At 46.2% G+C, this 13839-nt stretch overlaps 1 protein-coding gene across 2 annotated transcripts in view; it reads right to left on the bottom strand.

The window, feature by feature from the left end:
- The window catches only part of LIFR (LIF receptor subunit alpha), a 78937-nt gene that overhangs the window by 54109 nt on the left and 10989 nt on the right, over window positions 1-13839 (bottom strand). The gene's annotated exons all lie outside the window — the stretch shown is intronic.

Raw genomic sequence — 13839 nt, 5'->3', positions numbered from 1 at the left:
CAATGACAGCCGCTTGGGGCGCCTGGGTGGCTCAGTCGGGTAAGCATTCAACTTCAACTCAGGTCATGACCTCACGGTTCTTGGGTTCAAGCCCCGCATGGGCTCGGAGCCTGGAGCCTGTTTCAGATTCTGTGTCTCCCTCTCTCTCTGTGTCCCTCCCCCACTGTGCATGCTCACGTGCCCTTGCCCACTTTCTCCCTCTCTCAAAAATAAACATTAAAAAAAATTAAACAAACAAATGATGGGCTTCAAGTTCAAGATTATAACCAAGCACATATTTATAACTCTCCACTCCAATACTATTCAGTATAGAAAAGCAGAACATGAAATTGAAGTTTTGACAATTTTAAACGATGTACGGAATGACATTTTAAATTTTAATTAACATAGTCATTTGTGACAAGTCATTATTTCTTTTTTGTTTATACTGTGATATGTTTATCTTTCATATAAACTTAAATAGTTTAAAGAAAGAATTAGGATAAATAGTAGTATAGCGGGTTTGCAGATGTGACAAAAGTATTGACCACACAGAAATGATGAAAGTGTACCAAACACCACAATGGGAGGAAAGGGGCTGCTGGTAAACAAGAAGATGGGCAGCGATTGAACCTGGAGTGCCATGGGGAGTGGCTGCAATGCAGGCAGGCGCTGTTCAGCCTAAGAGCTCCCAGAGACACTTGTCAGCAGCAAATGCCTAGAGACAGGGTACCAAGCACTGGGTCCCCATCCAGGCACTGGAGATACACACTGAGCCATACCAAGTCCTGGCCCTCAAGGAGCCTGGACTCTAGTTGGGAGATACACATATACAAACAAGTAAGAAATTTCAGATCTTGAAAGGTGCTTTAAAAACTAGAAGAAGTCTGAGGCGCCTGGGTGGCTCAGGCAGTTAAGCTTCCGACTCTTGATTCTTGGCTCAGGTCATGATCTCACGGTTCGTGAGTTCGAGCCCCTCGTCGGGCTCGGCACTGACAGCGTGGAGCCTGCTTGGAATTCTCTCCCCTGCCCCTGCCCCTCCATGGCTCTCTCTCTCTCTCTCTCTAAATAAATAAACTTAAAAAAACCCAAAAAACTAGAATAAGTCAATGTGTGTGAGAGTGTGTGAATAAGTGAAGATGTTAGCTAAGCTGAGGCCTGACTATAACTAGAAGATGGCCATGATAAGAGCAGGGGAAAGAAAGGCAACAGCAGATACAAAGCCCTAAGAAAGGACAAGCTTACTAGGTTCAAACGTCAGGAGGAGGGGCCGGAGCTGGGCCAAGAGGAGGTGGGCTGGTCAGGCCACAGAGGGCCTCTGGGCCATGGAAAGGATATGGAGTTCCGAGAAAAGAATCTACTGCTGTGTTTTAATCAGGGGAGATCCATGATCTGACGTGCACTTTGGGGAGACTTCTCTAGCTGCTACATGGAGGGTGGGCTCCAGGGGAGGAGAGAAGAGGCAAGGAAACCATAGTGCAGGTGACATCATCACCAGTGGTGAAGGCTAGGATTCTAAGAGCAGACGTGGAAGAGGCAGTCACATGTAGGCTCTGTTCTAGAGATGGAAGGTCTTCCCAATGCACCGCAGGCAGGACAGTGTGGTGAAAAAAACACAGATTGGGGCTGAAGCCCAGCCGTGCTACTCATTGTGTGGCCTGAACCTCTCTGTGCCTCAATGTCTTCATCTGTGAAGTGCGGGTGATAACAATATTTTCCTCTTAAGTTTTTTGTAAAGATTAAAGGAGTAAATAAACGTAAAGCACTTAGCAGAGTACCACACACGTGGTAAGTGGTACTGAGCGTATTCAGTGTGTTGTGTGAGATAGAGGGAAAAGACAGGAAGCAAAGATGGCTATCAGATTTGGTGGGAACACAACAATGGAAGGATGGTGGTGCCATTTAAATCCTCTCTGGGTCCATAAAGAGGGAGGCAGCGATTTACGGGGCTGTTTACAGACAGTCTGTTTATAACAGAGATTTGTTTAAAGACCTCAACTTTGATGTGTTCCTACTCCCCAAAGACACATTCCCTGCAGAATGTAAAAGAACTGTCCAGGAAATCAGAGCAGCTACCAAAGGCACAGATATCCAAGAGGAAAGGCTTCCGCATCTGACACACAGGGGTTCCTCAGAGGAATGATGTTCCCATTCACTGCTGCTGGGATGAAGCCCACCACACACGAGTCCTTCCAAGGCACTGAAAACTCCTTGTCAGACCTAACAGTGCCTCGTTTTTATACTGGAACAGACAACCAAGGATCATAAAACATACAGGCAGAGCCCAAAACAATGAAAAGAAATTCCAAATAAACAGGGTCACCAGGGCAAAAATAAAAATTACTCCTAGAGAAAAGGGATAACGTGGAAAAGAGGAAAACTGAAACACAAAGAGAAAACCCACCTCTAAATCGTATTCTCAGAATGAACAGGACTCGGTCATAAAAACAAGAAGAGATGCAATGAAAAAGGAATAATCAGGAATAAAAATAGCTCTTGTAAGTTAAATGCATTGGCTGATACTAAAAGTTTTTTAAAAACGGATACAACATTGAGAGCAATCTTTCAGGAAAAAACCCAAGACAAGAACAGAACAGGTGAGAAGAGATGTTAAGAGCAGGGACTTGAGAGAGGAAAAAGGATCCAACATCTAACTAACTGGAGCCCAAAAAGAGGATTCAGAAAACGCTTTTCTTAGCAAACGCAGATGGCAAGACTTCTCAGCTTGCCAGCAATCAGAACAAACAATCAACAGCAATCTCGAACAAAAACTCAGAACAGCAATCTCGAGTAGCTTAAATAATTATAACCAAAACACAACAAGAGGCACGGGCACACATTTTAAAGGTGTTCAGCCATTTTCTGGCTGAATAACTTCCTAGTCACTTCTGGTGTCAACTCGCTCACATATTAGAATGAAAATGTATTCGTGGAATGTCTAAAATGCCAGTTGCTAAAGTTACAGAATTATTACATGGCCTGTGCAGGAATAACTGAATCAAGGAGCCCCGGAAGCGACCAAACCGTAACTGAAATAACCACACACCGCATTCACTGACTGGCTGAACATTAGCTTGAGGTGAAACAGTCCCTCACTACAAGTTTACAGTTGTTCTAGAAAGGAGACATGTGTCCTGTGAAGTGGCAAGAGGGGTATGTGGGCAGGCGAGCTCTGGACCAGACCCTGTGGACGCAGACTCTCCTCCTGGCTCCAAGACTAATCAGCAGCATGACTGAGGCAAATCACTTGATCCCTCCCGGCCTCAGCCTCTGGGACTGCAGCACCGAAGCCGCCTCTACTCGGGGCTCAAGAGAGAAACTTCCCAAAGTCAAGGTGTGATATTCCACTCCTGTTGGCAGGCAACAAGCAAGCAGATACACCAGCACAAGGTCGGCGCCGACCGCAGGCAGCGATCAAGGACACCACTGACGAGGTCAGCGAGCATCAAGCTGGGGTGCTGGGTGTGCTCAGGAACAGGACAATCAATGGCAATGCCACCAACACCTGCTTAAGTGAACACACGCAGGATGATAAAGAAAACTTTCTTCTGTCCTTAACACTTATGTAGCAAATTCGGAGGAAGTCACTCGCGCCATATGATACGGTGCTTGTGATAGATCTGACTTCACTACTAAGCAGAGTTTCAAAGGGACTCACTTGAGACCACAACAATACACGAACAGAGCCTTCTAATGAACTTTAATGGAAAAAGGACACGTGAAACTGGTCTTTGCTCCCTTCCGATAGAAACATTGCCAGAAATTTACTTTTTTCCCCACCGGATGCCTTATTCCTAGAGGAGAACACGTTTTTAGAGAGCTTTAGGAGCTGATTTTCAAAAGGAGGCTCACTGTGGCTTGCTGCGGCAGCCCAATGCAGCAGCACATTCCTGGAGGACAAAAGAAGTGACAGGCCACAGGGGCAGGCACAAACCGGAGCTCCCCGCCCAGCCTAGAGGTGGCAGCAGCGGGCCTCATGCTGCCAGATTTTATTTTTCAAGCCAAGGTAGAAACCTGGGATGTATATGAAAAGCTCAACTTTGTAAAATGTAAGGAACTGACTTGTATTTTTTAGACATTCTAAAGGCCAAACAAAATATGCCTTCAGAAGGTACCCCACCCGTGGGCCACCAGTCTGTCTCTTATGCAATACAATTATGTTAAAGGATTAAAAAACATCAACAAATCTTCTTTTTAAGAAAACAGATCAAGCAGAACCAATTTATAAAATTGCTGGAATCGAAAGGAAAAAATCTATTTTTCGCTGGTTTAGTTAGTTTCTTTACGTTGCGTCCTGACTTCGCATCGGCTGCGGAGAAGTGCGGGCCAGCCCGCGTGCAGTGCTTTCCGCCCCTCCTGGGGAAATGGAACCTCCACGTATGCACTCGGTTTGCTTCCTCCTCAGCTTTGAGAATCCTGGTTCCAATCTACATGAGGTTTTGGTCCTTTCTGCTGAGGACAATTAGAAAAGAGGGTTGAAAAGAGGGAAGTAAAGCTAAAGGCAGAGAAGGACCAGAAACTGCGGTCCAGACAGATTTTGCTTGATCTGATTTTTCTTCTGGAGGGGTGGAGGGAGGAGGGGGAGGGGGCGGAGGAGGGAAGGGGAAATGAGGCAGAGAGCTAGTGTATCCGGCCGGCAGGACTCTCCCTACAGTGCCTGGGTGGCACTACAGCCAGCGGGAAGGGGCTTGAGAAACACCTGTTCAGTCAGGGAGACATGAATGAAGATGGCCCAGAGCATCCTTCATCCCGAGAATGTAGCTTTTTGTCATCACCATGAGATACTTCCTGTCACCGATTCAGAAAAGGAACGGCACACTGGAGGGAGAAAAGCCACTTAACTACAAGGCAAGGTCACCAAACCTACAGGAGAGATGCTGGAATGTTTACCCCCAAGCAAGGGAGACTGAATGGAAAGTAAACAGGATCCATACTGCTGATTCATACTCTTTCAGTGTCCCTTCTTTATTCTTTTCTATTAGAGGACAAAAGAAAACGTTGAAAAACTGTGACCAGCAACTAGTTTCCTAACTGCATTCCACGCCTCCACCTCCCCTATACACGAGAGCTTCAGCTCCGGGGCACTGCCTTTGAAGAAGGCTTGGCAGGAACATAAACTTCTTTGCAGTTAGGGAGACCCCACTGTGCTGCTAGGTCAAGTGTGGGGATTTGAGTTGAGGGAGACGTACCTATGAAAAACACAAACTTGGCTGGTTTGGAAAGGCAGACAGAGACTAGACTGTGTAGGAAAACAGTAAAGGTTTTTCAGGAAGAGAGAAGCTTGAAGGAAGTGGTGTTTTGGGAAGATTAATTAAGAGAGAACTGCAATAACAAAGACAAAGAATTGTAGATATATATATTCAGCTGCAAAAAAGTCTAGTTCTCAAAGAGCCGGGCAAGTATTCAGCACAGTGAATTTACAGTTACAACAAAGTACATCACTGAGAATAACCGTGTAAAAGAAAATGGCAAAAGCTTCCAGGGAGGGGAAGGCCATCCATACAAGGTTTCGGAAACGAGACACTATGGGAACAGTTCTCTACAACCAGGACGCTGGGACTTGCTGCATGAACCCGACCAGCCCTCCGCCAGCACACGGGGACAGTGACAGCACTATCTTCAGAGCGGGCTGCAGAGGAGACACTGGGTGTGTGGTCCACAGACACAGTGGGGGAGTCGGGGGGAGTATCAGATTTCTTGGCATTGAAAGCTAAAGAGAACATCTCCAGAATCTGTGCAAAAATTATTTTCACACTTGAATTCTATTCTCAAACTACTAATTACGAGAGAGGATAAAATCTATTTTATAAAGCTATGCCAGAACTCAAAAGCTACACCTCCACGCACCTATTCTCCGGAGGCTACTAGAGGATGCGATTCACCAAAAAATGAGGGAGGAAACAAAACATGAGAGAAATGATCCATGGAACTGTAGCCCTGTGCCCTCCCCTCTAACAGTTACCATTTCCAAGCTGCCACACCCCTTCACAACTCCCTAGTATCTGCAAGTATTTCCCTTGGGCCTGGAATTCCTTTTCTGTATGGCTTTCTGTCGCCTCCTCTCCTCCATTCACTTGGGAAACTCCTGGCAGGAGGTAGGAAGAGCCCAGGGCGGCCTCTGAGATCCCTTCTGGGATTCCCCGGCAGGTCAGTGGCTCCTTCTTCTGCTTCCACGCTTTAATCACATCTCTAGTTCAGGGCTTGCACAAACAATGAGCCGTGGGCCATGTCTGCTTTTGTGAATGAAGTTTTACTAGCTCACGGCCGTGCTCATTTGTTACATGCTGCCCGTGGCTGCTTTCGCATTATAGTGTTAGGACTGGGCAGCGTCCACAGAGACTGCATGGCCAGCAAAGCCTAAAAGATTTATTTACTACCTGGCCTCCTAGGGAAAGCTTGCTGACCCTGGCTCCCAGGCATCACTTCCCAGTTTTGTAATTCCTCCCACAGACTCCAAGTTCCTTGAGAGGATGCTGCCTCTCCGTTCATCGTAAACCCCCACTGTCCAGCACGGCACCGACACTCACAAGTTTAAGCTGGCTGATGGCTGACCCAAGGACTGCCCAGCCCAGAACACAGAGTCGGAGCTGGAGCTGCAGTTCCCAATCGACGCACTGAGGCGCCCCAAGGCACAAAAGCAAGCCATCTGGGATATTACGGTGTATTTTAAATTTTCAAAGCAAACAAAGTGACATCACCGTCCAACACTGTCAGAACCTTTAGCTCAAGTTAGGAAGGCAAGTCAGTTTCTGTTTCTTTCTTTCTTTTTTTTAGAGAGAGAGAGAGAGAGAGAGAGAGCGCGCATGCAACACACACACACACACACACACACACACACACACACACACACACACGTGGGGGAGGGACAGAGAGAGAGGGAGACAGAATCCGAAGCAGGCCCCAGGCTCTGAGCTGTCAGCACAGAGCCCGACGCGGGGCTTGAACCCACGAACTCTGAGATCATGACCTGAGCCGAAGTTGGATGCTTCGCTTAACAGACTGCTCCACCCAGGCACCCCAAGGTAGGTCACTTTCAACACTAGGCGATGCTACATTCCTCTCAATGACGTCACTTATCCTGCAAAGACAGGGTCATTGGGTGCTGTGATAAAATATAAGCACCACCCATCCAGATATCAACGTACAAATGGAAACAAGGGTGGCAGTGTCCCGACCTGTTTCCAAGGTTTGAGAAGGTATGCAGTACCCAACAGGTTCACACAAGTGGCTTTTGAAGAATAACATCAAAATATTATCTTTCACACATGTGGCTTTTAAAGAATAACATCAAAATATTATCTTTGTTTTAAAAATTGATATGCGTTATTTTTCCAAACCGCGACTAAAGTGTCAGGTCATAAATACTAAGTTGTCTGGAACTAAGTACTTCACAAAAAGAGCTGTTAGGCATTTCTTTGGACTTAGGGGCACCATGAAAACAATGAAACATCAAGAGCCCTGTGAGCCAAGAAATGTTTGGGAATCTGAGAGACATCTCCACGGCCTCCAGATTCCATTATCCTGCTCTAATCTGAATCTGCGTGCAGGAGAATGATAATGAAATGTGACTTGTGCTATAAGAATATGTCTTCGTGGATTCTGCAGGATAGCGTTTCCCCAAAAGTGTTCCTTGGTCTGAGTTTTTGTTTTTCAGGATCTTTACGTTCCTCTCCTTCAGTTTTGACGATCTTCACTCCAGTGAGGACTTCCCTGTTAATTCAAGGGGCTGTTCACTATCAACTTCAGCGTGTCAAAACAATTTTGAGGGGCGCCTGGGTGGCTCAGTCAGTTAGGGGTCCGACTTCAGCTCAGGTCATGATCTCGCGGTCCGTGAGTTCAAGCCCCGCATCGGGCTCTGGGCTAATGGCTCAGAGCCTGGAGCCTGCTTCCGATTCTGTGTCTCCCACTCTCTCTCTGCCCCTCCTCCATTCATGCTCTGTCTCAAAAATAAATAAACGTTCAAAAAAAAAAAAAAGACAATTTTGAGTACACCACTCTGGTGTCTAAGACTCCTCTGAAGACTCCCCATGATTCCAGCGTCAAGTTCCTGGCCAGCCTGGTAGACAAAACCCTTCAGAGCCATCCCCTTCACCCCCCACTGCAGCAGGGAACCACCCTCCAGCTCCACACATTCCCACAGGCCTCAGGACCCCCCTCCAACCACTGCCTCTTGGGATGCTCCACACCCCCAACTCCTCCTGTGCTTCGGGATCCACCAGACACTCCACGGCGCTGCCGACTGAGGTCTGTACATGCGCCTCTGACCTCCGCTGGGTGGTCAGAGTCGCTGACATGCAACAGCCTTTGATAAATGCTAACAATGTCTATCACACCCGCGAACTTGTTTTTGCCTTCTATCACAAGAGTTAAACGCTCTATTATTACAGTACAGAAACAACCTGAAGAACACTCCTTCTTGGTCCAAAATCAGCCAAGGGATCTTCAACGTGCTGGGGAAAAGCACGATAAAAGCTTACCTTCCAAAAACAAACAGGAACAGCTCGTTCCCCAGTACCTGCTTCCCCACACTCTCACCAAGATCAAGGATTTTTTTTTTAAAATTTTGATCTCTTCCATCTGTTAGGCCATAAATGGCATTTCCTGAATATGTAGTCAAAACTACCTTTCACGTGTCTATTGGTAATCTGAGATGCTTTATGAATAAAATGCTCATTCTGTCTTTTGCCCAGTTTTCTAATTAGACACTAATCTTTTTCTCGCTGCTTGACAAGAAACAGCCTAACATCACAGCCCAGTATACAGATGGACTGCTACATGCACTGCACATATTTCCAGCTTGTTTTCTTACTTTCCAGTGAGGCTTTGTTGGGCTTTCATGAAGTCAGGTTTCCCAATTTTGTCCTTTCTGGTTTCTGACCGTGAACACTTCCTCATGCCGAAGTTGTAAAAATGGTCACCCATCTAATCTTCCAGTACATTTAAGGCTTTTAACATCTGAAACTTTGGTCCTTTTGAAACTAATTTCGGTGTACAAGAGGAGTCGGGACGCAGGTTCCCCTGGCCCCCAAAGGTTACGCTGACCCTAACACCACTAATTAAAGAATCCATTCCTTCCCCCGTTGATTAGAGATGCCCATAAGAGAGCATTCCTTCTCAACTTCCTTGCTGGGAAGGGACTCCCTTAGCCCACCGTTCTTTCACCCTGTGCATCCTCACTGAACAGCATCATCTATTCGGTGGCTTTAATCATCGTTCACAGCTAATGATGTCCAAATCCGTATTTCTAGGACTGGTCTCTTCCCAGCCACAGATGAACCATCTGTCCACTAGGCAACTTCTTGTTTATCTACACAAATCCACTCAAACGAGGTCCTTCAAGAATGACAAATATTTTGACGCGACATATCCACTTAGAGATTTCACAGATCCCTCAAAAACTCCACAGGTATGAAATTAAACTCAGTTTCCCTTCCCAACCTACTCTCTTGCGCCCCAGGTCTTGTTCGTGGCACCAGTCTCTCCTGGGTCACCCAAGCAAGAGTCACCCTTAACCCCACCTTCTTCCCCACCTCGTCCACCTACTCACCAGTTTTACCTCCTACACGTGGCTCCACCTCTCCCCCCCAACCCTTTCCCCCTCTCTCCAAGGCCACTGCTCTGGCGGGCCCTCAGCAGCATCGCCGTCACATGTACTTTAATCACAGCTTAATCCACCTCGTGGCCTCTGGCTTCGGCGATGACTCACCTGGCTTCCATCAGCTTCTCCATCTCTAGCCCTCACTGTCCCTTCAAGCTTCAGGCCAACAGTCAGGAGGCGGCCCAACCAACTGCTCAGGCTGTACGTCCAAACTCAAATTCAAACTTCGGCCCCACAAGCTGATCCTCCTTCTCAACTCCCTGTCCTTGGGCGTCCTTGCCTCCTGGATCTCTTGCAGGCCATCACGCCCAGACGCTGGCATCACTTAATGTTCCCAGTGCACCCTGCACAAGTTCCACCTCGGGCATTTATTGTATCATACCAGGTATTAACGGAGGTTACGCTTTCCCTTCCTCCAACCCTCTCTTCCCATTAATTATGAGCTCCCTAAGGAACAGAGATTTATCTTTATAACACTCCTGCATCTGAAAGGGTTTTATATGCACAATATATCCAAGATCTATTCAGTGAATTGAACAAATCCACCCAAATGGCAATTTTGGTGAGGAAATGAAAATATTTTCATGACACTCAATTATTTCCTTACATTCTGAAGAGGAAGCTGTATGGTATGCTTTTGAATGCGCCTGTCTGCGACAGAAAAAAATTATGAATAAAAAGATAAAATTGGCTCAAATTGTTGGCTTCAAAAAAAAAAAAATACATGGAGTAAAGCCATCCTAAAAGCCCTTTCTAAATTCTAAGAGGAAAAAAATGATTACGTAATAGTTTTGTACGGTTGCGATGCTGGTTTCAGCTAAGTCTACTATGATAATATAGAATGTACAAATGTTATTTTCAGGTATCATGCATTATTAATATATTATTTATCACAAGCAGGCATTGCTTTAAGTTCTTTAAATGCAGTATCATATTTAATCCCCGTAAGCACCCTATGAGGTCAGTATCATTATTCTCCCCTTCTTTATAACAAGGAAAATGATGCACAGACAGGTTTTGACACTTGCCTGAGGTCACACATGTTGTCCGGAACAGAACGTGGATTTGAATCCAGGCCTGATTCCCCCATCTCTAGACAATTACACATAAATGAAAGATGTGCAGTGGAAAACTCACTGAACCAGGGCAACAAGTCCTGGGCTCCAGTCCCTATTCCGCCACTGACCGGGTGGCAGGTATGTGACCTTAGACAAATTCCCTGACGTCTCTAGAATCAGACAACTACCACCCAGGCCTACTTCCCCCTACTTTCCATGTCCTAAGAAATGCACAGTTGTTTCATTCCTGGGGCACGCTGCTTGTCACCGGGAACGAGCAGAGCTAGAATGCGTGAAGAGTGCTGGCCTCCTCCACCCTGCCCAGCTGCCCAGCTGCGTGCTGTTCCTGGGGAAATTCCACCTGCTTTACCAGGCACTTCTGGCTGTCACCTCAAGACAGAGGTCAGACAACCTGTGTTCAGGGAACAAAACTGCAGACTGCTACCACCTTGCTGTTCTCCCAAGTATACTTGGAACTGGTTAGCTCCTAACCCAGCAGGTGCAAGCTCAAACCTACTCCGAGGACCAGCCAGACGAGGCGAGTGGAGCCGGCTGCAGGGAACAAGCACGGAGCGGACAGCGGTGGCGGGTAGCCTGGAGCTCGTGCTGGACTCCCACGTAACCGCCACGTGGGAACACGGCGCCCCGGAAGTCACAGACCTTTTTGACCCTTTTTGAAAAAAGGGACAGGAAGGCAGGTTTGGTTTGGTTTTGTAACGTGAAATCTCCTTATTTTTAACGCTGGCAACTAATTCTTTACAAAACACTATGCGGGCCAAAGGAAACATATCTGAAGGCCAAGTACAGTTCTTAGGGCACCAGTTAACAACCTGTTTTCAAAATGTATTGGCATTAAAAAATTCTTGACTTGTTGTTGAAATGATCTTAAAATATAAACGGTCTGAAGATTTATATTTCAGTGCACAGATATCGACCAAAGGGGGCCTGAATGTTTCTTAACATTGTTTGGGGTTGGAATCTCAAAGCTCTCCTCTCCAAAAGAATTCACTGAGTCCTTTTCTTTCCTTTATGGTATTCTTTAATTACAGATCTCAAAATCTGAAGCATTATTTTAGAATACGAGTGCTTCTCAAAAGAAAAAAAGGAAAAGGAAAAGAAAAAGAATTAAAACAAAACCTTTAGCTTCAGACCACAGTCTACAACATCTTGTACAGATGTGGGGGCAGAGCACTGCACCTTACATTCACTTGAAACTTCTGAACAGAGTGGAACAGAGAATGAAAAATACAACAGAAATAACTGGTTTCTGGCAAAACCGTTTTGGAAAGGGATGTTCTGTGAGACGTTCCGTCAAGAAAGTAGGTTCTACAGACCAGAGACACGGAAGCTTTACAATGATCCTGGGTCAGACTGCAGGACATGTCAGGAAAGGGACCCTAGGCCAGTGTACTCAGCCCCCACCCCTCACCCCCTTACCTGATGAGGCTACTGAACTGGGAAAGCAAGCGTCAGAAACAGAACATATTTACTGAAAGGTATTTATGAACGAGATGAAGAGACACAGGTTGTACGCAAAAGAGTGAAGGGGGTTCTTTCACCATGTTCCCCAGCCTTACTCAAGGGGTGCCTCTTAGCAGATGACGTCACCCTGGACAAAGTTTACTGACAGGTGTGACACACTGTTTCTCTTGACATTTTCATTAACGAACTAGATGATGACACAGGAATCACATTCGTCAAATCCGTGGATGAAAAAAATGGACAAAACAGCAAATATACTGCATGTAATAATGAGGATTCTAATAAACTAATCCAACAAACTAATCCAATAAGATAAATTCAGCATTGATAATTTCAGGTCCAAAATGACACTGATGCTGACAATGACAACACATGTAGAAAATGAACAAACACAGGTTGGAAGAGACATAATTTAGCAGCCACATGTGGGAAAAACACCAAAGACTGATCAGTGAAATGGGCCAATAATGTAACGTAACTGCCAAAACAGTAACAATAAGGATAACTCTTTTGCCTCCTCATTTACCACAATGCATAAAATCCTCTCCTCCGGTGGCATTAAAACTGGAGGATTCACTTTTAGTCTGAAAAATTAACAGGTAGGTAATCAAATGTCAAGGTATCATTAATATGAAACAGAGACTATTATTGTCTTTATTATTGCTCAAACTATGAGAAGTTCTTGCTTCAAGGGCACCTGGGTGGCTCAGTCGGTTGAGCATTCGACTTGGGCTCAGGTCATGATCTTACAGTACGTGAGTTCTAGTTCCCCATCGGGCTCTCTGCTGTCAGCGCGGAGCCCGCTTCGGATCCTCTGTCCCCCACCCTCCTCTCTCTGCCCCTCCCCAGCTCGTGGTCTCTCTCTCCTCAAAAAAAAAATCAAAACATAAAAAAATTATTAAAGAATAAAAAAGAAGTTCTTGCTTCAATATAAATCTCACACCACACTTTCTTATCCCATCTCTCCACAGGTGTACCTACCTGTTTTTTTCTCAGCTTTACTGAGGTAGAGCTGACAAAACTGGATACATTTCAAGTGTACAACTTAACGTGTTGATATGCATGTACCCTGTGAAATGACCACCACAATCAACTTAACACGTCCATCGCTTCACAGTTACTTTTTTGTGTGTGCAGAGTGGACATGCTTAAGATCTGTTCTCACAGCAATTTCTAAGCATACAATACAAAATTAACTGTACCCGCCCTGCTGTCCATTAGATCCCCAGAACCCACTCACCTTAGAACTGAAAGCTCCTACCCTTTGACCAACATCTTTAACCCAAGCAGCTACGTCATCGCTCCGGGCTCCACCTACCACGCACGCTTGGGAACCCCTTGAACATTTAGCAACTTAAGGAGAAGCCATCAGTAGACCAGTGCTTGGGAGCTTTAAACGCATGGAATGCTTCTGCGTGGAGTTCAATCAGAAGCTTGAAAAACGGGGACGGAGGGCCGGGCGCGAGAGGAGCTTGTGTGCCACCGCCTGGACACTGTTAGGACAACACAGACTTCAGGGGCCGGGCCTGGCGGGGGCCCCTTCCGCTCGGCCTGCATTGCTGCAGTGCTCCTCACTGGTCTCCGGCTCCCCAAACCCTCCACAGCACAACCAGGTCACGTTCCTGAAATGCTGGTCTCACAGGCCTGAAGTTTCCCACCAGTCTCCCCGACCTACTGGAAAAGGCGCCAACTTTAGCAGGGCACGAGGCTTTCTTAACTTCC

This window comes from Acinonyx jubatus, chromosome A1, assembly GCF_027475565.1.
Source record: "Acinonyx jubatus isolate Ajub_Pintada_27869175 chromosome A1, VMU_Ajub_asm_v1.0, whole genome shotgun sequence".
Lineage (NCBI taxonomy): Eukaryota > Metazoa > Chordata > Mammalia > Carnivora > Felidae > Acinonyx > Acinonyx jubatus.
This window is presented reverse-complemented; position numbering and strand designations above follow the sequence as displayed.